Below are 23,357 nucleotides of genomic sequence, written 5' to 3' on the forward strand. Positions count from 1 at the left end.
CTGAGTCAAATAAGCCACTCACAAAAAGACAAAAATACTGCCTGATTCTACTTATATGAGGTGTCTAAAGTAGAGAAATTCACAGAAACAGAAGTAGAATGGCAATAGCTGGAGATAAGGAAAGAGGGAAAGGTGAGTGAGTTCCCAAGTATCGTTTCAGATCTGCAAGATGAAGTTCTGGAGATCTGTTTCCCAACAACATGAATGTACTTCGCTACACTGTTTACACTGTTTACTTAAAAATGGTTAAGATGGTAAATAAAAAATACCAAATTGGATTTACATGTTCTACATCCACTGTAGGAATCTAAGCAGCCTGATCTTTTCAGCTGTTGGCAGGTATTTCCAGAGTTTTTTCCAAGTTGTCTTTTTTAATCAATGGGATAGCAGATAGGATCAGAGGCTCCCCTTCTCACCCAGTTAAAACGAAGATTCCACAATCCCCAGTCAGCTGCTCTCTGGTGTAAGCCTACTACTTGTTTACCTTACTGTCAAGCATAGGTTCAAAAACGATATGAAAACTATTGTGCTCTCAAGTGGGTGGAGGAGAAACAGAACAGAATCATCCACTGACTTTCTTCACACCCCCAGCCATTTGATATCTAGCATGCTGCCCCAGAGTTCACTGGGATCCTCTACTCTCTCCACCCAAGCACTCTACTGCTCCTCCAAACACAAATCCTCCCCAACCCACTGAAAACCACTATTTTAAAAACTACCTTGAAAATGGCCTTCAGAACAATCCCACCAAAGCAATTATTAGACTGACATTCTTGAACTCTAAATAAGCCTTGCCTGTGAACACTGTAGCTCTCCATAACCTATCATTTACCTACTGAAACATTTTGTGATGCAATTATTATACCTCACCTTCCTATTACAAAGGATCAGCACTAAGATCCTCATTAAAAAAATAAAGCAAAAAAATAATAATAATAATAAAATAAAGCAACATGGACACAGTCCGAACTGGAAAAGAGACAAAGGTTAAGAACCACAGTCAAACCCCACCCAAACACAGACACATAGCACACTTGCTTTACACAGGAAATGCCAACTACTCAGAAATTACACTTAGACAAAGTATATGGGCAGAAACTTCTAAGGTCTTCACTGCAGCAGCCAGAACTGGGCCTTAGGAAGAGGGAGGAGGTCAATCAACCACACACTGACCTGCGGTGCCAGAGTAAGAACATGCTTCCGAAGCCTTCTGAAGGAAAACAGTTTAGTTCCAACAAGTCATAAACTTAAATTTCTTGCAAAAATCTGTGAAAACACTCCTTTCCATTTTTTTTCCCTCAGTACACAGAAGTGAAGCAAACAATAACAGTCAAATTGCGTGAGAATTTTAGTACATGCAACTAACTGACATGATGTATCTTACAGGCATCTCCTGACAAGTACTGCGTCTTCTTGAAGGCGCGAGGTACCACAGTTCAGTTATCAGTTGCTTCTCTAAGAGCATCAAGAGCCACAAAGAAACTTGTAAAAACCAATTGTCAATCAATTCTGGGAACTAAGACTGTTAAAGGGAACACAAGGAGCTCACAATATATCTAACCAGAATACCTATCTAAGCAAATACTCTAGAATATGGGAGGGGGGGGGGCGGAGATAATATAAGAGCCAAGGAAAGAAACTGGATATAGAAACATGATCATTAAAAAAAGAAAAAAGAAAAAAGATACATGATCATTCACTATGAAGCTCTTTGCTTTTTATTTCTCACTAGCCATCCTCTGAGTAGTTGAGAATTCATTCTAAAAGGAAGATCCTGAACCACAGAAACCAATTAGTAATTATACCTATAGCTTTGGTAAAAGATCTTGTAAAAAAAAAAAAAAAAAAAAAAAAAGTAGAAGAAAAAAGAGAAAATAACCAAAATTAACTACTGTATCTGCAAAAGGCATTTAACCCAGACCTATTCTGGGGGAGGAGAAAGGAAAAAGAATCCAGTGGTAGCCGAGGCTGGACGTCCTGTCCTGTCCTGTCCTGTCCTGTCCTGTCCTATCCTGTCCTGTCTGCTCAAATCGCCTCTGTGTGACCCCTGTGCTTGTGCAAACCAGAAACCCTCCCTCTCCAAGCCGGCACACTCCAAGAAGCATACATGCTCCTGCCTCTCCTGGGTTGAAAAGACGGAAATCTAACATTATGTAATTGCTGTTTCCCACAATTTAAAGTGAGGCATACTATAATCCTAATTAGAGGGAAAAGTCAGTGCAACATGACAAGTAACAAATTAGAAATCTAAAGACCGCAAATTCTCCTCTCAGACCTCCAGAGGCAAACAGCAAAGGCTTCACCTGACTCCACGGCACACCCACTGAGGCAGAGGCACGGCTACTGACTATAGAGTCCAACTAAAAAAGCTCCTGAAGTTCCTCCATGTCATATCAGGGTCATCCCTCTTATCTTCAAGAAAACACTCATGTTCTCTTTACTCTCCCCCAGACCAGAATAAAAAGAGAAAATGAATGTGCACTGGCCCCTACCCTCAAAAGATAAACCCCAATAGATTTTCTTAGCCTCCTGATCGCAAACCTAATCACATTCATGTTCTTCCATCCTTCACTCAAACCCTCTGTGTTTGAGAGATCCAAAGCAAAGGGAACTTTTCCCATACTTCTGACTTACTTCAGAGCCCACTGAAAGAATCAAAGAACAATCATCTAAGGATAATTAACTTTTACCTAACCTTTGGAAAATAAAATGCCATGTAGGTAGTATGGGCTTTGGTTTCGGTTGGGTTTTTTTGTTTTGTTTTTTTGTTTTTTGTTTTTTTTTGTTTTTGTTTTTCCAATTAGCTAGACACAGGAGGGGAAAAAAAAAAAAAAAAAACAATGAGGCCCATTTACTTCATATACCAAAAAGTAGAAGTGCAGTGGACTGAAGGTTGGACTGTCAATCTTAAATAGCACCGGATATGGAACAAGACCCAAATTTTTGGATGAGCACTGAAAGAGTAAGGTAACATTCAACCCTCCCAGGGAAAGGGAGAGCCCCTCATCTAAAGGGCAGTCACTCAACTGACAGAGATATTTCTTCTCTCCTGGCTCAGATTACCCTACTGGAAGGGAGGGTGGTGCTACATAAATCAGTCATATCTACAACAGGAAGCTCCTTCAACATGTTCCTGTTTTATGTGCAATTATCCCTCCACCTGATCCATCACCACCACCACCACCCATCACACTTACGTGTAACTGACAACAGAGAAGGGCCACAAGCTGCTACTGTTCCCAGAAATAAGGAAGGAACAGTGACTTTCTTTTACAAATGAAAACTGATGCAAAGGAAAGAAAATGATAAGCTAGAACAAATTAAGTTTGGCTTCTCTAAAGAGCATACAAGTATATTATGCTCTGAGTTAATAGAGTCTATTCCCCACCCCCAATCCAAAAAAGGGCGAAAAAGCTTACAGACTCTACCATGTAGATATTTTAACTAACTCATAATTTCTTTTTCCATAACTTTGTAATTTGAGTAACTCTAAAGCTAACTTACCAAACACTACATCAATACTCTTCTCATAGCTCTTCAATCTTAATGTTGATTTTGTCTGTTTCCTTAAGTTTTGCTCCTCATTTTAGATACTTAATAAACACTGAATACTTGAGTGGGGAGCAGTAAATGAATCGTAACCTAGAGGCTCACAAGAAAAAAAAAAAAAAAAAAAAAACTAAAATCAATGCAGGAAATAAAGGAGTACAGTTAAATCCGGAAACCTGCCTTCCAATCACTGCCTGATCACTAACTAGTTCTTCTATAACCTTGGATAAATCACTTCAACTTTGTGGGCCTCAGTTTCATCATCTGTAAAATGGAGAAAATGGGCCAAATGATTTAAATTCAAAATCCCTTCTAGCTTCAAAAAAGTATGAACCTGTTCATCAGAAAGAAAATACAACTGCAAATAAAAATTCATGATTTGCAAAGTACTTTCATACATATTTTCTCATTAATTCTTGCAGCAAAGCTGTGAAGCATTACACCCATCTTTGCACAAAAATAGTTTTTCAGAAAGTTCAGAGAGGTTTGATTATTTTTTAAGATCCCATAGCCAGAAAATTTGAAACCCAGAACTTCTGAGGACAAATACTGGGCTTCATTATTTCAGAAACTAATTTAATAAGTTAAAATTTAAAAATAATTGATAGCTTGCTATGTAAAACCTTCGTGGAGGCATCAGTGTACCATAAAACCAAACCCAGAAAGGTTACTACAAATGGTTCCACTGGACTATAAGTTCCATGAAACACACTTTTATTCACCACTGGAATCATGGAGCCCAATAGCAACACATCATGGATAAAGACATTCAGTAAATAGCACCTGACTCACCATAAACCTTGAAAGGTTAGGAATATAGTAATATTATTTGGGGGGGGGTGGATTTTTTTCTGAATGGGATTTTTTTTTCTGAATTTCAGATATAAACTCCCATGACTGGTATCAAAAGGAAGAAAGAAGCATTCTATATCAGAGATCTAGCTCTCCATTAGAGGAATAAATCTATCTTCCTCTGACAAAGTCCAATTTCATCAGTGAACCAAAAGTCTCAAATGTGAAATGTTACCTGAATATCTTCATGTCCATACCTTATGTGTACACTGATATGAACCAGCAGAAATGATAACACAACCACAAGAAATGACAGGAAGCACATAATCATACTCTCATGAATCACTACATACTTTCCCCTAAATTGGAAAGATTCAGGGAATCTGTACTCTTACACTGTCCCACCTCTCCTCGGGCTTCTGTTTCACAGCTCAAAGAGTCAGAAAACACCCATTTATTGAAAAATTCAAGCTGCAAAGTTAACATAGAACATATATATACACATCTCAACTCAGAGTCAAGGAAGATCCCTCGAAGTCTACAAAACCACCAAACTCAAGCAATCTTCCAACTATGGCTTCAATAAAATTACATGAAGATTTTTAAGTTGTTTTAAAAAAATTGGGGGGGGGGGGTAGGTTCCCTAAAATTACTCATGTAATTCAACCAAAAGCAAAGTAAATAAACACGAAACCCAGGAAACAGTACTGAAAGGAAAGAGTTAAATGAATCTCAGTACAAAATCTAAGTGCTTTGGATTTATCACTAAGAGTTCTGGTCAACCTTGCCATGGCATCGTAACGACTGACTGACACTTCAGATCTAAAAAGTTCTATCAGAATTGCAGTTTCAAACCAGAGGAGCAGCACCAGGAACTGCAGAGAAGCTAACAGCAACACCTACTGACTATCTTGAGCCACTTGCCAAACTTGTTCTCTTAGTCAAACTAGAGAAATCTAATGATACAGTCAACTTCAAGAGTCCTTTACTTAAGCATAATGAGATAAGAAAATAAGTTGTCACCCACATAAAGCCATTCATCCCCAAAATCTCTTATTTTGCCCCTAACCATTTACAAGCAAATCATCACCCAAGTCATTTTAAAATGCACTGTTAATTGCTGATGCCTCAGTATGAATAATTTATTCCATGGGAAAATGTTTTAATATTAATACTCTTGTTAATAACTAGTATGTCATCTAATAGTTGGACACATCAGTGACCATAAACTGCTTTACGTAAACCTTTTATTTGAGACTACTGCTGTTAACACTATTCTACATTATTCCCATCAGGTTTTTTTTTTTTTTTCTTTTCATCCTGGTAAAGGTGGTTTAATTGCAGCCTTCAAAAAAATGAAGAAGAGAAAAGTGAAAGTCATTAAACCAGGATTATATAGAAAATTAATACTATTACTAAACTGGCTGCAGAGAATGATTCTATAGGACTTAATCTTGTACTTTTCCTAAAGATTAAGTCAGAGAATCTTTGCCTTGGACAAATATTCCATATGAGAAAAGAAGAGAAAGTTGACACTTAACTCCCACAGAGTACCAGTATAAAAACAATGGCTTTAAGAGTCTGAGTCAGAGTTTCAACATGAAAGGCTTACTTTATAGAGGAAACGCCAACCCCAGTTCATCCAGATAGACCTGGAACCTGATGAAAGTCGACACCTTTACTCTGAAATTTGCATCGCATCACTGGCTCCCAGTTGAGAAATATAATCGTCTGGCAGGTAGTAAGAATTTCAGCGAAGGCTACTTCTAAAAATACCCGTCATGAAAAATTCAATCTATTAGGGCAAACGCAGTCTCTAGGAGCCATCAGACCCCAAATGCTTCCCTGCAAAAACGAATTCCAACAACTCAATTAAAAAAAAAAAAAAAAAAAAAAAAAACAATCTTCCCTGAAGTGAACCATTTCCCTCGCCCCTAGACTTAACAAACGGTGAAACGCGAGGACACTGCAACGTGCCCCCGAGAGATTCCTTGTCCACCTAGAAATGCCCTGAAGCGATGGGGGAGCCTCGCAGACCCCCTCGAGGGTCAGGAGAAGTTGGAAACAGCTGAGGCCACGGAGGAAAAGTTCTCGTGGAAGCTCGCCCGAGCCTCTCCAGCCCTCTCGAGGTTTACTCGCTCCGAGGAAAGCGGGTCGGAGCATCCCTGACTTCGGCCGCGCACCCCCAGGCACCACCCCCCACCCCACCCCCCGGGGAGAGAGATGAACCACCCGCGGGCACCCAGCTCCCTCCTGCCTTCCCCAGGATCGCACCCCCCGGCCTGTCCTCCCCGGCACAGCCCGCAACGCGCTCACCCAGGTGGCTGAAGGCGAAGGGTGCCGGCCGGGGCCCGGGCCGGGGTGGGCGCAGCCGCCCCGAGCCGGGCGCGGGTCTCCCGGCCTCGCTCCGAGGCGCCCCGCGGGGAGTCCCGCAGCTCCCGACTCCGAGGTGCGTGCGCGCGCGCCGTGCGCGGTGCAGCCCGGACCGCCCCCGCCGCGCTGCGCTACCGGCGAGCCAGCAGATCGGAAATGAAAACTTCCACCGGGGTCCCGGGGTCCCGGGGTCCCGGGGTCCCGGCCCTGGCCCCAAGCACCGGCCCGAGGGCCTCGGGTCGCGGGAGCCACTTACCGCCCTGCACGGCCTCCCGGTGCCGCCGCGCGTCCGGGGCGCGTCCGCCGCGCGCTCTCCCTGGGGAGAAAGAGAAACCGTGTGGCCGGCCGGCGCGCGCCCTCTCGCCGCCTCCTCTGCGGAGAGCCGCGGGCGGCGGGCGGGCGGCGGGCGGCGGGCGGCGGGGCCGGGCCGGGGCGGGCGCCGAGAGCCGAGCGCCGAGCGCCGAGCGCCGAGCGCCGCGCGGAGGGGGCCCGGGGGAGGTGGGGGCGGATCTGCCCAACTCCTGAGCCCGGCTCCGAGGCTGGGGAGCAGGCGGCGGGGGCCGCTTTCGCGGAGCGGGGCGGCCGGCGGTGCCCTCCCTCGTCCCCGGGCATCAACTATTGTCTGGGCGCCCCGGTCCCCGCTCACGCCGCCTCCGGAGCTCAGCGCCCCCCATCCCGCCCGCCTGCCCCCCAGGAGGAGAAGCTGGGGCGGGGCGGACAGAGCGGGGTTGGGGTTGCCTGGGGGTCCGGGGCTCGGAGGTGGGCGCCGGGGCGGGGAGGTGCGTGCCGAGTGGGGGAGGGGACAGGTAACTGCCGCCGGGGGCGGGAAGGCCCGGGAGGACCGCTGGGGGGGAGGAAGTGGGGAGGGAGCCCCGGAGGCGGGAAGGGATGCAGTGGCCGGGGGCGGCCTCCGAAGCCCAGACCTGGCCCTCCCCTCCCGGGGACCCCCCTCCCGGGAAGTCGGCGCCGCACGGACTTTTTCGCTCACTCGCTCACGCACGCACTGAACTCGCTCACAAAGTTGCCGGCGGTGGCGGCGCCGCGCTCGCCCTTCCCTCCCCTGCACTCCCCTCGCCTCCCCGCCTCCCCGCCCCATTCCTTCCCCTCCCTCCCTCCCTCCCTCCGCGAGTCTCGGGTGAGATCACCGCTGGGCTGCTCGGCACCACGCGCAAATCTCGCGAGAGAAGCGGCCGCTCGGCCCGGCCGGCGGGGGAAGTGGGAGTCGCGGGAAGGTGGGGGCCCGCGGAACTCCTAGTTGCTATGACGACGGCAAAGCCCTGGATTCCTGTCTCCCGCAGGGAGCCAAGACGGCGAACGTGGGTGCAGTTTTCAGCCTGCCCCCTCCCTTGCCCGACACCCTGATGGTGGGGGAAGCGCGGCTCGAAGCGGGAGGAGGATTTTTTAAACCTATTTGGGAGAGCATCTGTAGACCCGCGTCATGATTCTCTGGCCGGGTTTGGCAAAGGGATCGCCTTAGGGTTTTTCCTCCAGAGGTTCTGGGGGAGCATGTGTCTGTACCCCCAAATATCTACCATATATTCGCTCTTTGCACCCTCCTGCCCAATCTCCTCCCCCAACCACCACTCCATAGACTCCCTCTCTCGTCCCTTGCCCCGCCCCCACCACCCACCACCACCACCAGAGGGTCAGCCTTACTCATCTTTGTGTTCTCACCCTGCACAAGCTTGGTAACATAGTAGGTATTTACTTAACGTCCATTGAGGGCAGAAAATGAGTGTGGCAGGCTGCAAGTGTCCTCATTACTTGGCTTCCACTACCCACCCCCCACCCCCACCCCACCCCCGTAGAGTATGTACCTACCTAGGCCTAGAATATGTTTCTGCTCCACAGTCATATTTTTTTTAATAATAAATTTATTTTTTATTGGTGTTCAGTTTGCCAACATACAGAATAACACCCAGTGCTCATCCCGTCAAGGGCCCCCCTCAGTGCCCGTCACCCAGTCACCCGCACCACCCCCCCCCTCCCCGCCCTCCTCCCCTTCCACCACCCCTAGTTCGTTTCCCAGAGTTAGGAGTCTTTATTTTCTTACTCCATTACTGTCTGTTTCTGTTCACATAGAATATGTCCTTTTCAGTAGTTAGAGTCCTTCCTTTCTCCAACTTTGTCTCAGAAAACCCCTGGGGTGCTGGGATCCCTGGGTGGCTCAGCAGTTTAGCACCTGCCTTCAGCTCAGGGCATGATCCTGGGGTCCTGGGATCAAGTCCCACATTGGGCTCCCTGTTTGTAGCTTGCTTTTCCCTCTGCCTGTGTCTCTGCCTCTCTCTCTCTCTCTCTCTCTGTGTGTGTGTGTCTCTCAGGAATAAATAAATAAATAAAATCTTAAAAAAAAAAAAAAAACCACCCTGGGGTGGGGGGAGGTTTGTTGTTCAGATTTTTTTTTTTTTTTTTTTAATCATTAAGCTCTTCAGATGCCTTCAAACCTACTTCAATGCTGTTAAGGAAAAAAAAAAAAAACCACCCTGGGGTCGGGGGAGGTTTGTTGTTCAGATTTTTTTTTTTTAATCATTAAGCTTTTCAGATGCCTTCAAACCTACTTCAATGCTGTTAAGGATCAAGAGGAAATCTTTTCTTGCCCTGTTTATTCTTTTAATTGTAGAAACTACAATTTTTCTTTGGGGGGGCGGTTAAATAGTCACTGCCTAAATAAAATGGATGCTGTGAATAGAAGTAAGCTTGAACTTTAGATTTCAGAAGGGATGAGTGAAAAACACATTCCATGGCATGTGAATTATATCTCAATAAAAAAAAACTAATAAATCCCATCCCGACTTACATTAAAATGAGAAAACTGTGATTTTTAATTCAATCCCACAAAACTAGAAAACCCATAAAAGTACATGAAGAGTAGGCAGTTAAGACTCTAGGTCAAGCATGAGCTTAAATCCTAGGTTGGTGAAAGTTTTTACACTTGAAACCTGAGTGAATACAATGATTGAAAAGCACTAGACAACTTTAGGAGACTAACTTTGAGTTTTTCTGTGTCACTAATAATTGAGTCTCCTTGAGAAGTCAATTAATTGCTGATTCTTCATTTGTAAAATGAAGTAGTCCAGATGTGAGGTCAGCTTTACAATTCAATAGCTCTTAGACCTATAAAAATTTTCTAATAAATAACATATTTTCCTTTTACAAAAAAAATGAGTATTTCATTTTATAGGTCAGTTTCACAAAGTTTAGCTAGCTGTTGACAAGTTGATTTTAAAGTTTCTCTTGTCCCAACTGTAAAAACAACAAAAATATTAACCATGCTACAGTAATTTCACAGGGAATGCATTGTTCATGATTTGTTTTTTCACTAACTCAAAACAGATTCCTTGTTATTTTATAAATATGCTAACGCAATCCAAAGACCTAAACTGAATATGTCCACACCCCCACCAAAATAACTATAAGGAAAGAGAGAAGGAAAGAAAGTAAGAAGAAAGGAAGGAGAGGAGAGAAGGAAGAGAGGGTGGGAGGGCAGGGCTAATATTCACATGCTGGTATTTTTAATATAAAAATTTTTACAAAGAAACTCAACGCATCACCAACCACCCTGCTGATGTGTTTTAAGGAACTATCTTTCATAGCACAGTACACCATTGTAAATCAGTTGTTTATTTGCTCTGGCTCAACTTTTAACACAGTTTTACCTGTAAAGAAAGGATGGCTGCCAATCTGTACCCACTAACACAATACAATTTCAGAGCCACCTGTTTTATGACTCCCAGATGGCCATTTGATAACATTTGAAATAACTGACCCAAGTGCTAACCAAATCTATTAACTTTATTCGATGCTTATGAGGCTCCAGAGTAGATATTGGCCTCAGATTATGAAGTGAACTTCTCTAACCTTCAGATAGAGTAGAATAGGAGATACCGTCCCGGGGACCTAAAACTGCTCTTTCAAGGCCCTGGCCTACTATTTACTCGTCAATGGTAACAGAATTTTCACCTATGTTTCTGAAGGAAGAAAAGGTGAAATCCACCAAAGCTGTAGGTTCCAATAACATGTTTGTAATACCAACAGGTCAGGCCTGACCCTCTGTATCTTCCTTGGCCTTCTTGGGATTTCAAAACAACAGACAAGAGGCAGGAGAGTAAAAGAGGGAATACAGAGTTTGCCAAACCATTCCTCCCTCCTCTCTCTGGGTTCTTCCCACCTCCACCTAAACCCCTCCCACACAGGGATGTGTAACCTTTCCTAGCGATAAGGAGAACATCTAGTCATTTCCTGTTCCTCTCTCCCTGTTCGGTTCTTAGTTTTTTAGACCACAGTTGAATTAATTTCCCTCTGGTTATTCATTCCTACACAACAAAACACCCTAACATATCTGGTGTGGAATGATTTTGACACAGAAGCCGGCCAAGCAAGCAAAATTGTTATTTTTTTAATATTATAAACATCAATTCACAGCTGCATGTTTCTCAGCTAAAGTCTGGTTTATTCAGCCTATTATCATCAATTCAGAACTTCCTATTACTCACTATACCTCTATAGGGAATTACTAACACATATTCAGAAAAATTACTCTTAACTATTGAAAAGGACCAAAGTGCCCCCAAATCATCCAAAATTAAAGTTCTATCTAGTGCTGTTTCAATTTTAGGGTATTGTGGTTTTAGCCCTAGGTGGTGTAACTTGATTTATCTGAATACTAGATTTCTTAGAACAGTTCAGTCTCCCGTCTACATGATAATATTTATTACGTGTTTAAATACCAAGAACTTTATACTCAATTAACATTGCTTAGCAGAGCTACTACACTTCCTTGTCCACTCCCCCACTCTTCTAAAGAACTATTTCACACCTTCTCCCCCAACATCAAACCTCTGGCTTATAACTCACAGCTAATGGCTTTGCTTCTTCTTTATTGGTAAAATAGAAACAATCAAAAGAGAACCTGGCACACTCCCGCCCTACCACTCTAATACCAACCCACCTGCACCTGTCCGCCCGTACTCTTCTGTTTCCCAGAAAAACAGATTTTCTCAGGATCCTTAGTGACTGCCTTATTGCTAAACTTGTGGCCAGTTCCCATCCTGACCTCATTTGAGTCCTCAGCAGCAGGGAAAGGTTGGTCGCTTTCAACCTTGAAATACATTCTACTGTGGCTTCTGGGCTAAGAGTCTGTCTTGGTTCTTATTCTAGCTTTATGGCCTTCTCAGACTCCCACCTCTAAACTCAGAAATCCCCAGGTCTCTATGGACATCATCTTTTTGTGGTCTCTTACCATTCCGTGGTCATCTCACCAATCTGATGACTTTAAATGACATCTATAGTCTGACTACTCAAATTTGCATCTCCAGTCCAGACACCTCCCTGAAAGCCAGACTCCTACATCCGTGAAACTTAATAAAGGGAAACCTCCCTAATATGGAGTCCAGAGGCTACCACTCAACCTCAGTTACAGAAACAATTGTCAATTATAGTCTCCAACAGAAGTGTCAGTTACACACCTCAGCAGAAGAGTCCTCAACAGGACCCCACAGAGAGTGGTGTACATTGCAGCTTCTACAAGAAATTGGCTACCCCTGCAACTCAGCCAATGAGAAACCATCATCACTCTGAACCCCTGCTTTTTTCCAGTGGGCTTTCCTTCAGAACAAGTCTCCTTGACTTCCTCCTTCTTCTCCATAAAATACTGCCCTTCTTCATTTGCTGGACCTGCCTCTGGTTTTGCCATAGTGTGCGTGTCCTCAATGCACTTCTCCATTTTTCCTGAATAAACCCCATTTTGCTGGTAAAATAACTGACGGTTTTATTTTTTAAGGTTAACACATCCATCTCCTATTCAACATCTCCAAGTGGTTGTATATTAGGTATCTCAAACTTCACATATGTAAAGCTGAAAAGCTCCATAGTCGCTGGCCCCCCCGCCCCGCCCCCCACCCCCCTCCAAAAAAATCATTCCCTCCTACAATCTTCCCCACCTCAGTTAAGGGCACCCTTCCAGAGATTCAGAGGCTCTTGTTCAGAGCAAAAGTCATGGGGTCATCCTTGACTTCTCTATTTCTCTCACATCACATATCCAGACCATGAGTGAGTTTTGTTGGCACTTCTTTCAGAATAAATGTGGAATCTAATCACTTTCCACCCACTGCAAGTCTCCCTGTTTGAGCCTTTTCTCTCCTGGGTTATCACACTATTCCCCTATTGATCTCTCTTTCTGATCTCCTTCTTCTTGTCCTTTCCCTCAATAATTTGTTCTATGCACAGAACCCAGAGTGTGGAGCATAAGTAAGTCAGATCATGTCGCTTCCCTGCTCAAAAGCCTTCAGGGCTTCTCATGTCACTCAGAGAAAGAGCCAAAATTCCCGTTCTGGACTAGATGAATGTATTCTCTGACTCCCCTCTAGAGCTCTGACTTCATCTTCCTCACCACTCCACACCCCTCCCCCTCAGTTACACTGGCTTCTCTTGGGTCCCTGAAAACACTAGCCACTCTCCTGCCTCCAGGCCCTGCATTTGCTATTCCCTCTGCCTGGAAAGCTCTTCCCCCAAATGTCTGTGTGGCGCACTCCCTGTTCAAAGGTCATTGTGTCATTTGCTTGCTTGTTCCTGGTGCTCTTTTTAACCGCATGTGGTTTCCTCTCTCACTCTCTGTCTCATTCATAAGATAAGATCTCTGAAAGCAGGAGCTTTATGTCTGCTTTGTTATGTCTATATTCCCAGCACCTAGAACAGGGACATATATACAAGACATTCAAGCATGTTTGTTGAATAAGCAACTGATGCTGCTTTAAAGACCAAGTAAAAGGGCTAGCAGAGTGCCATAGGCAGACTAATTCCCCACTGAGATGTTCATGTCCTAATACATGGAATCTGTGAATATGTCACTTTCCGTGGCAGAAGAAATTTTGCAGATGTGATTAAAATCTGGATATGAGGAGACACGTACCTGAGATTATCTGAGTGGACCCAACATAATCACAAGTTTCTCATGAGAGGGAAGTAGGAGGGTCACAGTTAAGAGGCACAGGAGATAAGACCATGGAAACAGGGTCAGACAAAGATTGGAAGACACCACACCATGACAGTGATGATGGAGGAAGGGGCAATGAATCAAGGAATAAGCAGCCTCTTGAAGTTGGACAGGGCAAGGGAAAGAGAGTCTCCTCTAGAGTCTTCAGAAGGATTTATAGCCCTGATGACAACTTGACCTCCAGAACTGCAAGATAACAAATTTGCGTTGTTCTGAGCCATTAAATTTGTTACATCAGGGACGCCTGGGTGGCTCAGTGGTTGAGCATCTGCCTTCAGCTCAGGGTGTGATCCTGGAGTCCCAGGATAGAGTCCCATATCGGGCTCCCCATGAGGGGGCTGCTACTCCCTCTCCCTATGTCTCTGCCTCTCTTTCTGTGTCTATCATAAATAAATAATTAAAATCTTTTTAAAAAATAAAAATAAATTTGTTACATCAGTAAACGGAAATTACTACTCAGAGTTTACTCAGCGTGTAAACTCTTTGAAGGCAGGACATGTGTCTTGTTCACTTTTAAATCCCTACTGTCTAACACAGTTCCTACCCCAAGCAAGGCACTGAGTAAATGTTTCTGGAAAGAATGAATGAAGTTCAATTGCAGGGAAGAATCAAAACTCCCATCCTGATGGAGTGGCAAAATCACTTACTTGGCTTCATCTTACCTCAGAAAGGGAAGAAAGCATCTTGCTATTAGGAAGCCTCCTTGAGCATTTTGACCCATAAATGATATAGGGGCAGGGAGTAGGGATCCAACTCAGGGCATAGGCACCAATACCAGCTACAGAGAACAAAGACAAGTCACATGGGGCTTCGTGGGATATGTTAAGGAGCTTGGCCTCTATTCTATAGGCAATAGAGAGGCATTGAAGGATTTTCAGCAAGGCAGAGACATACTCAAATTTGCATTAAGGAGGTATAGCACACTTAAAGCCTGAGATTTAGAAATCTATGGGTCAGAGAAGTCACAACTAGAGTCATAAATGTGGGAGGCAGTAGCTTATAGTTGCTGTACATTGCATTTAGATAACATTTTAATTAAACACCCCCACAAATTTTCTTTCCTTCTCATAGGTGTGTTCTTCTGAAACCACATTCCATTGAGCTGTTCATGCCATTCTGGGTTTTCTGATGACTTTCTTACTAGCATAGGTTCAATAAAAATCCCAGAAGAACTGAAAGTTCTAACTCACCAACCTTTGAACTTTTCCAACATAGGCATCAGCATGTACTGCTCCAGCTATAAGTTTTTTAATTTTTTTCGTGAGAGACACAGAGAGAGAAAGAGAGAGAGAGACAGAGACACAGGCAGAAGGAGAAGCAAGCTCCAGGCAGGGAGCCCAACATGGAACTCCGTCCTGGGTCTCCAGGGTCATGCCCTGGGCCGAAGGTGGCGCTAAACCGCTGAGGCACCCCGAGCTGCCCTATAATTTTTTTTCTTTTTAAGAAATCTTTCTTCTCTGAACCATTTCAAAAATTTTTATTCATCCCTCCAATAGCATTTCCTTTTGGGGAGCTCTTTGCACTGTTTAAAATAATGTGAACATTTTCTTAGGTGCTAGAAATTTCCTTCCAACTAACCCCTGTCTTATTCCTTTCATCAGATTTCATGATCGAGAATGTGTCAAGAAGGAAGGTGGAAAAAAAAAAAAAGGTCTCTCTCCACTCCCCTGTCTTTTTAAATCCCTAGAAAGGAAAAGAGGCTTGCTCATGACTTGGAAGTGGTAGGCTGAGGCCTCTCAGAACCATCTGCCTCCTTCCATTGCCAACCAGAGCCAAGAACCCAGGAGCCGAGGGAGCGCCTGAGTTGCACCTGCCCATGGGATCCAAAGAGAGCACAACAAGATTCTGCAGAGATCACACTTTGCATGTTTCTGGGTATAGGAAATATACGTAATTAGGGTATCTGCTTGTAGACATATCAAAGAGCATGACCAGCATGTTAAAGCCATCATAGCCTTTATTTGAGGCCAAAGAGGAAACAGTGAATATGCTGATAGTTCAAATATGTTTAGGGTCTTAAATCAGCTCATCTCTCACCCTGAATTTTACAAATCACTTTCCAGAGTTGACATTTTTAGATGTCTCTTTCCATTTCATTTGTTCTTTACATTTGAGGGGTAGGGGTGAGTACACTTTCTCAAGTATAAGAACTAGCCATGGCCACTACATTTAATCTCTTACTTACACTACAGATATTGACCCAGTGGAGTGGAGGAAAGTCTACTAGAACTTGGATTCTGGCTTAGATTTACAGATTCTAATTCAACCAGTTTAATGTGTTGTTTAATTTTTTATTTAATTTTTCTGGACTTGTTTAAGTGCCAAAGGAGAGGACTAAGAGCGCATTTCTTTGAACTAAATATCCATATGTGCCATGTTAGCTTCTTTCAGGGGTCTGTCAAAAAACTGAGGTCTGAACTTTCGTTCCTGAACAAGAAAAAAGTTGCTGAACCCCACTCCATTCTCATTGGTCTCGTCCTTCTAACTATGGTCTTCACCTTCCCTTGGCCTCTCTTGCCACCCATCCATACCCCCACTCCACAGCCTCATCTCAGATATTGAGGGCAACCACAACCCCTGCTGAAAGGTTGGAGAGGGATGTAGACTCCCAAACACATGTGCAGACCCATCCTGTCGCACTCTCTAGGTTGGTGCCACCACAGGGGATGTCATTCTCACTTGTGACATGGCCAGCCTGTGCCAGCTGCTCTAGCTGGCAATGGGACTCTCAGCCCAGCTGCTCCCAGCTGCTCCCACCTCTTGGAACAGCCAGCTCCTAATCCTGGTCTGCTGGGCAGTTACGCTTTCCTTGTCCCACACTTCCTCTGAGGGCAGCCCGAAACACAGTTCATTCCAAGTAACTGGGGACAACTAGAAGATGCAGGATTGGTCTATAGAATCTGCTCAAATTCTCCCCAGCTGGAACTGTATTATGGGAGCAAAAATGAAAGTGTCATGCTACCTGGTCTTCACCTAAAGGCAGTTCTGCACAGTGGAGTCAGAGGGATATGACCTCCACCTCTACACTTTGTAGCTTAGTGGTTTTGGAAAAAGTTACTTACCTCTCTAAGCCTTTGTTTTCTTGCCTTTAAAGTAGTAATAATAATCATGATTTTTTAAAGACTGATTTATTTACTGATTTTAGAGCATGAGCAGAGGCAAAGGGAGAGGAGAGAGAGAGAGAGAGAGAGAGAGAGAGAGAGAGGGAGAGAGACAGAGAAGCAGACTCAATGCTGAGCCATGAGCCCAACTTGACTCAGGGCTTGATCCCACGACCCTGAGATCATGACCTGAGCTGAAACCAAGAGTCAGTTGCTTAACTGACTGAGCCACTCAGGTGCCCCATAATTGTTTTTTAAACACACAGTTGTTTAGAGGACTAAATAAGATAACATGCATTTTTTAAAAATATATTTTTAAGTAATCTCTACCCCGAACATGGGACTCGAGTTCACAACTCTGAGATCAAGAATCACATGCTCTACTGACTGAGTCAGGTGCCCTGAGATAACACACATTTTGTTAGACTCTGTAGACTGGCTACCTAAAAGTTATGCATGACTTTCTTTTCCTTCCTTACCCTCCATGTCTTTTCAGATTTCTTGAAGCCTTCAGAACAAGCTCACACAAAACAAGGACTCTTCTGAAAACTCTGAGTTCCAACAGATATGCAGAACTGCAGGGAAATACAAATGCAGAAATGATGAAATACAGTGCCCATCAGACTCTCTCCATCACTCCCCTCTCCTCTCCCTGCATCTGCTGTTTCCACATCCTCTCTGCACAATGCATTCCTTGACTGGCTTTGGTCCACATAAGGAAAATACTTCCCAGATTGAGTCCAAACTCAAACATCTCCCACGTTTGCAAAAATACCTGGAGAGGGAAGGACCTGACTGATCCAGCTCTGGATCAGGTGCCCGCCTCTAGACCAGTCAGCTGAGACCAGGAGTTTGAGGCCATGTTGCATAAAATGGAACCATGACAAGACTGTGGGGGTAGCAGTTCTCAGGAAGAGGGACAGCAGACCACAGTAAACATGCAGGAGTTATGTGAGAGGTATACAACTAGGTTTCATCCCTTAAGGAAATTGTCATATATGGGGAGCCAGGCAAAGATAGAAATACTAAGTTTTCAATTCAGTTTAAATTGATTTTGATGCCCCAAAACCATAAGCTACCTAGGAATAAATCAAACCAAAGAGGTAAAGGATCTGTACTCTAGAAGCTACAGAACACTTAACAAAGAAGTTGAGGAAGACACAGTGAGATGGAAAAACATTCCATGCTGATGGATTGGAAGAACAAATATTGTGAAAATGTCTATGCTACGCAGAGCAATTTACACATTCGATGCAATCCCTATCAAAATACCATGGTTTTTATTTGCAAAGGTGGAAGAAATAATCCTAAGATTTGTATGCAACCAGAAAAGACCTTGAATAGCCAAAGGAATGTTGAAAAAGAAAACCAAGGCTGTGGGCATCACAATGCCTGACTTCAAGCTGTATTACAAAGCTGTGATCATCAAGACAGTATGGTACTGGCATAAATTGATTTTGACGCTAAAGGGGATAATGGAGGAAAAAAAAAAAAACACCCAAAAGTGAACAATGGTGGAAGAAATCTCTGCTTTTTAGAAGTTCAATCAATAAGGCCCTGCAGCTCTCTTTGTAAGACATCTGCTCCTCAGGATTTTCTGCCCTTATGAAGCTCTAGGCCTCACCCTTCCTTCTGTCTTAGAAGACAAGACATAAAAACACTTACTCAAAATAAAGGATGGCTAGGGGACAGGTTTTGTCAAACAGGGAACTATTTAAAGTGAGGTCTTTCTGCGCTGGGCAGGAATTAATGGAATTAAGCCACGAAGGGAGATTTACTATACTGTACACATGAAAGAGGCTACCAAATAGGATAAGGCAGGATTAAGTAGCATAATCAGAGTTTATGGAAAAGAGATCAAGGAGTAAGTGGTGGCTCCACGAAGCCATCGGATCTTGGCTGGTGTGGTGAAGACGAAGGGAGGTGGGGTGTCCCTGGAGGGAGGAAGAGCGAACAAATGAACTGAAGTCAGAGTGAACGTGGCACGACTGTGGACAGTCACATCCAAGGGAGTGTGGAACAGCAGTCCCTAAACTGTGGGATGCCCAGTGAAAGCACTCAGTGTGCCTGTTTAAAGTAGATCTCTGAGCCCTCAGTGCACAGATTAGGGTGTAGGTGTTCTGAAGAGGGTCCCGGGATTCGATATGTTTAGGAAACACCTTAGGATTTGGGCTGCAGCAGGTCTGCTGGACACAGCTTGAGAAACACTGGCATCTCCACTGGCTCTGCCTATTATGGCAGAAGAAATGGCTTCTCTTTTTGACTATGTGTTTGCTCTATGACAGCAGCTATCAGACTAAGAGTTCTCTGCTGATAGCTCAAGAGAGCTGCACTGAGCCGGTGCCCCGGCGGCCACTTTCTGGGGCTACTTTGGTCCCCAGTCCCTAGAGGGGCCGCTTGGTACCAGCTGGTCTGGTCTTCAGTTCCCTGCCTGTGCATTGTGACAGCCAGCCAAAATGCAACAGGAACAGTCTAGATGTTGAATACTTCTTAGACAATGTTGGTGTTTGTATGTCTTACTGGATCTTTCACCTGTCTTTTATTATTTGCCAAATTAATTTTATATAAACTTAATACTCAACATTTGTATAATAGTAAAGAGTGATTTACCTTAATTTAAAAAAAAGAGGTATGTTTGAAGAGTTTCTATTCCAAAATTCTCAAGAGTTGGTGCTATTAATTAATCATACATTATTTCTTTTGCTTTCTAAGCCACTTTTTATCTCCTCTCCTGCAATTCAACCCATATAATTTCCATTAAGGTATCATTTTACAACAAGAAAACAGAGTTAAGAATAAGTCACATCATTTTCAAAGTATTGGGACTAAAACAGGTTTCTTAATATCCTAACCAAGGGTTTTCTTATTAAGCCATTATCTTGTCATTATTCTATTCTTGAGTTGTTCCCTTCAATTATTTTCAGAAAAATTTAAGATGCTAGTAAGACGTTTTCCAGTCCCTTGACCCAGAATTTCTAAGTACACACAGAATGAATATGACCTTTCATTATACCTCCCTCTTCTGTACTTGAATTTCTCTTATTCTTCAGTCCATCCCTAATCTAATTTTTGCAACTGCATTTTTCTGACCTACCATGAGGATGAGACAGGAATAGCATTTGCCTTTTGTCACTATGTTCATTTAGTTGAGTGATTCTCACTCCATCATCACCATGAACGGGCTTTAACTCTTCTATCTAATTGCCATATAACCCTATTCTTTTTTTAAGTATTTTTTAAAGATTTTATTTATTTATTTATCTATTTATTTATTTATTTATTTATTTGAGAGAGAGAATGAGAGAAAGAGAGGAAGCACAAGCAAGGAGGGCAGGGGCGGAGGGAGAAGGAGAAGCAGACTCCTTGTTGAGCGGGGAGCCTGACTTGAGACTCCATCCCAGGACCCTGAGATCATGACCTGAGCCGAAGGCAGACGCTTCACTGATTAAGCCAACCAGGTGCCCCCATCTAGCACCAATCTCTTAGAAATGTGATTACTATTCAGCAGTTAACTTTTCCGATAATCAGAAGAAACAACTATGATGACTCAGTCCTCTTGGACTCCAAGCACTGGAGACCATCCCATCTGAAATCTCTGTGTCTTGAGATTGGCCTGGATCTCTGGCCTAGGAGCACACAAGATAAAAGACAACATTTATTGTATCATCACTAGGCATAGTGAATCAGACCAACTCAGATGAACAATCCCTGTAAGTAACAAGTTGATCTCTGGGGTGCTAAACAATATATACCAAGTCCTTTTCTGGGATTGTGTTCTACTTCTTTATTATTACATAATAAATTACTCTAAAATTTAGAGGCTTAAAACAACCATTTTATTGTATTTCACAATTTTCAGGTCAGAGAATTGTGGCAGAGCCCAGTCAGGCAGTTCTTCTCTTCCAACCCACATGTCTACACCTTCTACAGGAAGAAGGCTGAATTCTGCTGGCACTGCCTCCTGGCTTCTCCAGCAAAACCATCTCGGTGTAGTCAGACTTAGGAGGCAAATCTTCCAGAAAGAGCATTCTGAGGGACAGGAAGTGGAAGTTGCCAGTTTCTTTTTTTTAAGATTTATTTATTTATTTGAGAGAGAGAGAGATAAGAGAGAGAGAGAACATGATCAGGAGGGACAGAGGGAAAGGGAGAGAGAACCTCAAGTAGATTTCAAACTGAGCTTGGAACTGGACACAGAGCTCGAACCCATACACCAAGATTAGAACCTGAGCCAAAACTAAGAGTCTGCCGCTCAACCAACCAAACCACTGAGCCACCCTGAAAGTTGTCAATTTCTTAAGGCCTGGGCCTGGAAATTGGAATATTACTTCTGCCATATTTTATTAGTCAAGTAATTACATCTCTGGCCTTAGTAATAAGAGAGAAGAATAATAAAGAATATGCGGCCATCTTTATTCCATCACAGTTTTTTCACCAAACATTTATAGAGCACGTAGTAAAGCTCAGGCTCAGTATATAACTCCGGGAATATGGAGGAACATAACACACTCCCTGCCACTAGCAAATCCACAGCCTAGAGGAGAAGTTGATGTGTTATATAGTTCTTGTTCATAAACATTCAGTAACTCTCCAAGACAATCGGTGAAACCAGGAGTAAATTTTAGGAGATAATTTAAAATGAAAAAGAGGAAAATCCACCGTCTAATAATATCTACTTTCTCATAATTCAAATGTCTATTTCTTTAACACCTAACATACAAATAAATTGTGACATGGAGCCAAAGCTTAAAGTGTTAGAGGGGGAAATAAATAGCAGAGATAACTTCTTAGAGGAATAGATCTTGTGCATGGTAAGAAATTGAAGTCAGGGGATCCCTGGGTGGCGCAGCGGTTTAGCGCCTGCCTTTGGCCCAGGACGCGATCCTGGAGACCCAGGATCGAATCCCACGTCGGGCTCCCGGTGCATGGAGCCTGCTTCTCCCTCTGCCTATGTCTCTGCCTCTCTATCTCTCTCTCTATGACTATCATAAGTAAATAAATAAAAAATTTAAAAAAAAAAAAAATTGAAGTCAGAAATTTATCATGGGATAAATTTCAAAAGACTTCAGTTCTCATCTGTAAGGCAAGTGGTCAGGCCAGTTATCACCCTTGGCAAACCTGCCAATCCCAAATCAGAAAAGGCTTACCCTTGTAACAGAGTGTTGGATCACAAAGGAAAGGCAGAGTAATCAGGCATCATCTTCTGGGGAATATAGGAAAGATAATGTTTCTAGTTCAGCAGGCTTCCAGTTAGGAGGCTGCCTCCCCCTGAAACAGAGCTGTTAGGCATGAAGCCACTTAACTTAATAGACTAATATGTCACAATTGTTTAAGATTTGAGATTTCTAGCAAGAGTTTGGGAGAAAATGATCAAACTGTAATAGAATATTGTGTTCATGAAGCAAAAATATTGAAAGATTTGGAAAAAGTGGTTTAGATTCTGCTTTTGAGGGATGTTTCCTGAGGGACCATCAAACTCACTGATCTATAAACCATTCTCTGCCTGCCATATTCCTTTCAGCCTCTGGGCTTTTGTCCATGTTGCTCTCTCACCTGGAACACCTGGGTCATACTGGAAAGGGGAGAGGAAAATGTGAGAATGTGGTTGAGACCAGAGAAGTGGCCCAAGTAGCACAATATTTAGAAGCACATGTTATTCCCAACGGGGATGCAGATGACAAATGCTCTTTTTTTTTTTTTTGATGACAAATGCTCTTGTGTAGAGTAAGAGACTCTTGTGGTGGGAAAAGGTCACATATAGGGTGTGTGAACTTCGGCTGAACAGAGATAGAGATGTCAAAGAAGAGGGTTCTAGGCTGGCAAAACAGCACATGTGATGTATGAATGTGATTTTAACCACTAGTTTTTGAGTACCTACTCTATGGTAGGCTTTGTCTGCTACTGAGCCCCATATGGGACCAGAACATATTTGAGAGACCTCGAGGAGACCTCCCAGTACCAGTATTTAAGAATGTTGGGAGACAAGATTGGCAACACAGGCATGTCCATGTTAGGAAGAGCCTTGAGTCCTCTACTAAAGTCTGAAGCCAGTGTTCCTCATTCTAGAAACAGAGATTCTTTTATTTGCTTCAAGTAACTCTTGGTAGATTTTTTCCCCAAAAGCATAATCCATATTTCACAGGAAAAAAAGAGGACCTGTATTCTACATTTATTGCTGTGGTCATCACTGTTAAACATAATTTATATATGAGATCAAATGCCTACTACAGTAGGCCTACAGTTCTTGATACTGATCTCTGTACTCTTTGACTTCTTATTCTTATATATATCTTGGTTTCAACATGATCTAAACTGTGTATTGTTCAATGATTTTTAAATATCATTGGATTTTCTGGGATTAGCAATTATGAAATAAGGGGAAAACTTACACATTGTGTTTTTCTAAATCACAATAGTGAAATCCTCAGGTTGCTCCAGGAAGTTGAAACCAGGAGAAGGAAGAATAAGTAACACGTACAAAGTCATCTCCTGGAAAGTGGAAGATAATGGTAATTCCTTGTGCTTGCCCATTTCCTCAGTGTCCCTACTCTGCC

The 23,357-nt window shown here is 43.4% G+C and overlaps 1 protein-coding gene across 15 annotated transcripts in view; it reads right to left on the bottom strand.

Moving 5' to 3' along the window:
- Window positions 1-7,766, bottom strand: part of SIPA1L1 (signal induced proliferation associated 1 like 1) — a 373,433-nt gene extending 365,667 nt beyond the window's left edge. For 9 of the 15 annotated variants that reach the window (XM_041758500.1, XM_041758507.1, XM_041758489.1 and 6 more), the window contains exon 1: window positions 6,971-7,102. The gene's annotated coding sequence lies outside the window, so the exon portion shown is untranslated. Of the gene's footprint in view, window positions 1-5,953; window positions 6,110-6,657; window positions 6,801-6,970; window positions 7,103-7,690 lie in introns of those variants that run through there. The other 6 variants (XM_041758505.1, XM_041758497.1, XM_041758493.1 and 3 more) reach the window with 3 other exon arrangements.
- Between the last annotated feature and the right edge of the window lie 15,591 nt (window positions 7,767-23,357).

The sequence above is a fragment of the Vulpes lagopus genome, chromosome 6 (genome assembly GCF_018345385.1).
Source record: "Vulpes lagopus strain Blue_001 chromosome 6, ASM1834538v1, whole genome shotgun sequence".
In the NCBI taxonomy this organism is placed as follows: domain Eukaryota; kingdom Metazoa; phylum Chordata; class Mammalia; order Carnivora; family Canidae; genus Vulpes; species Vulpes lagopus.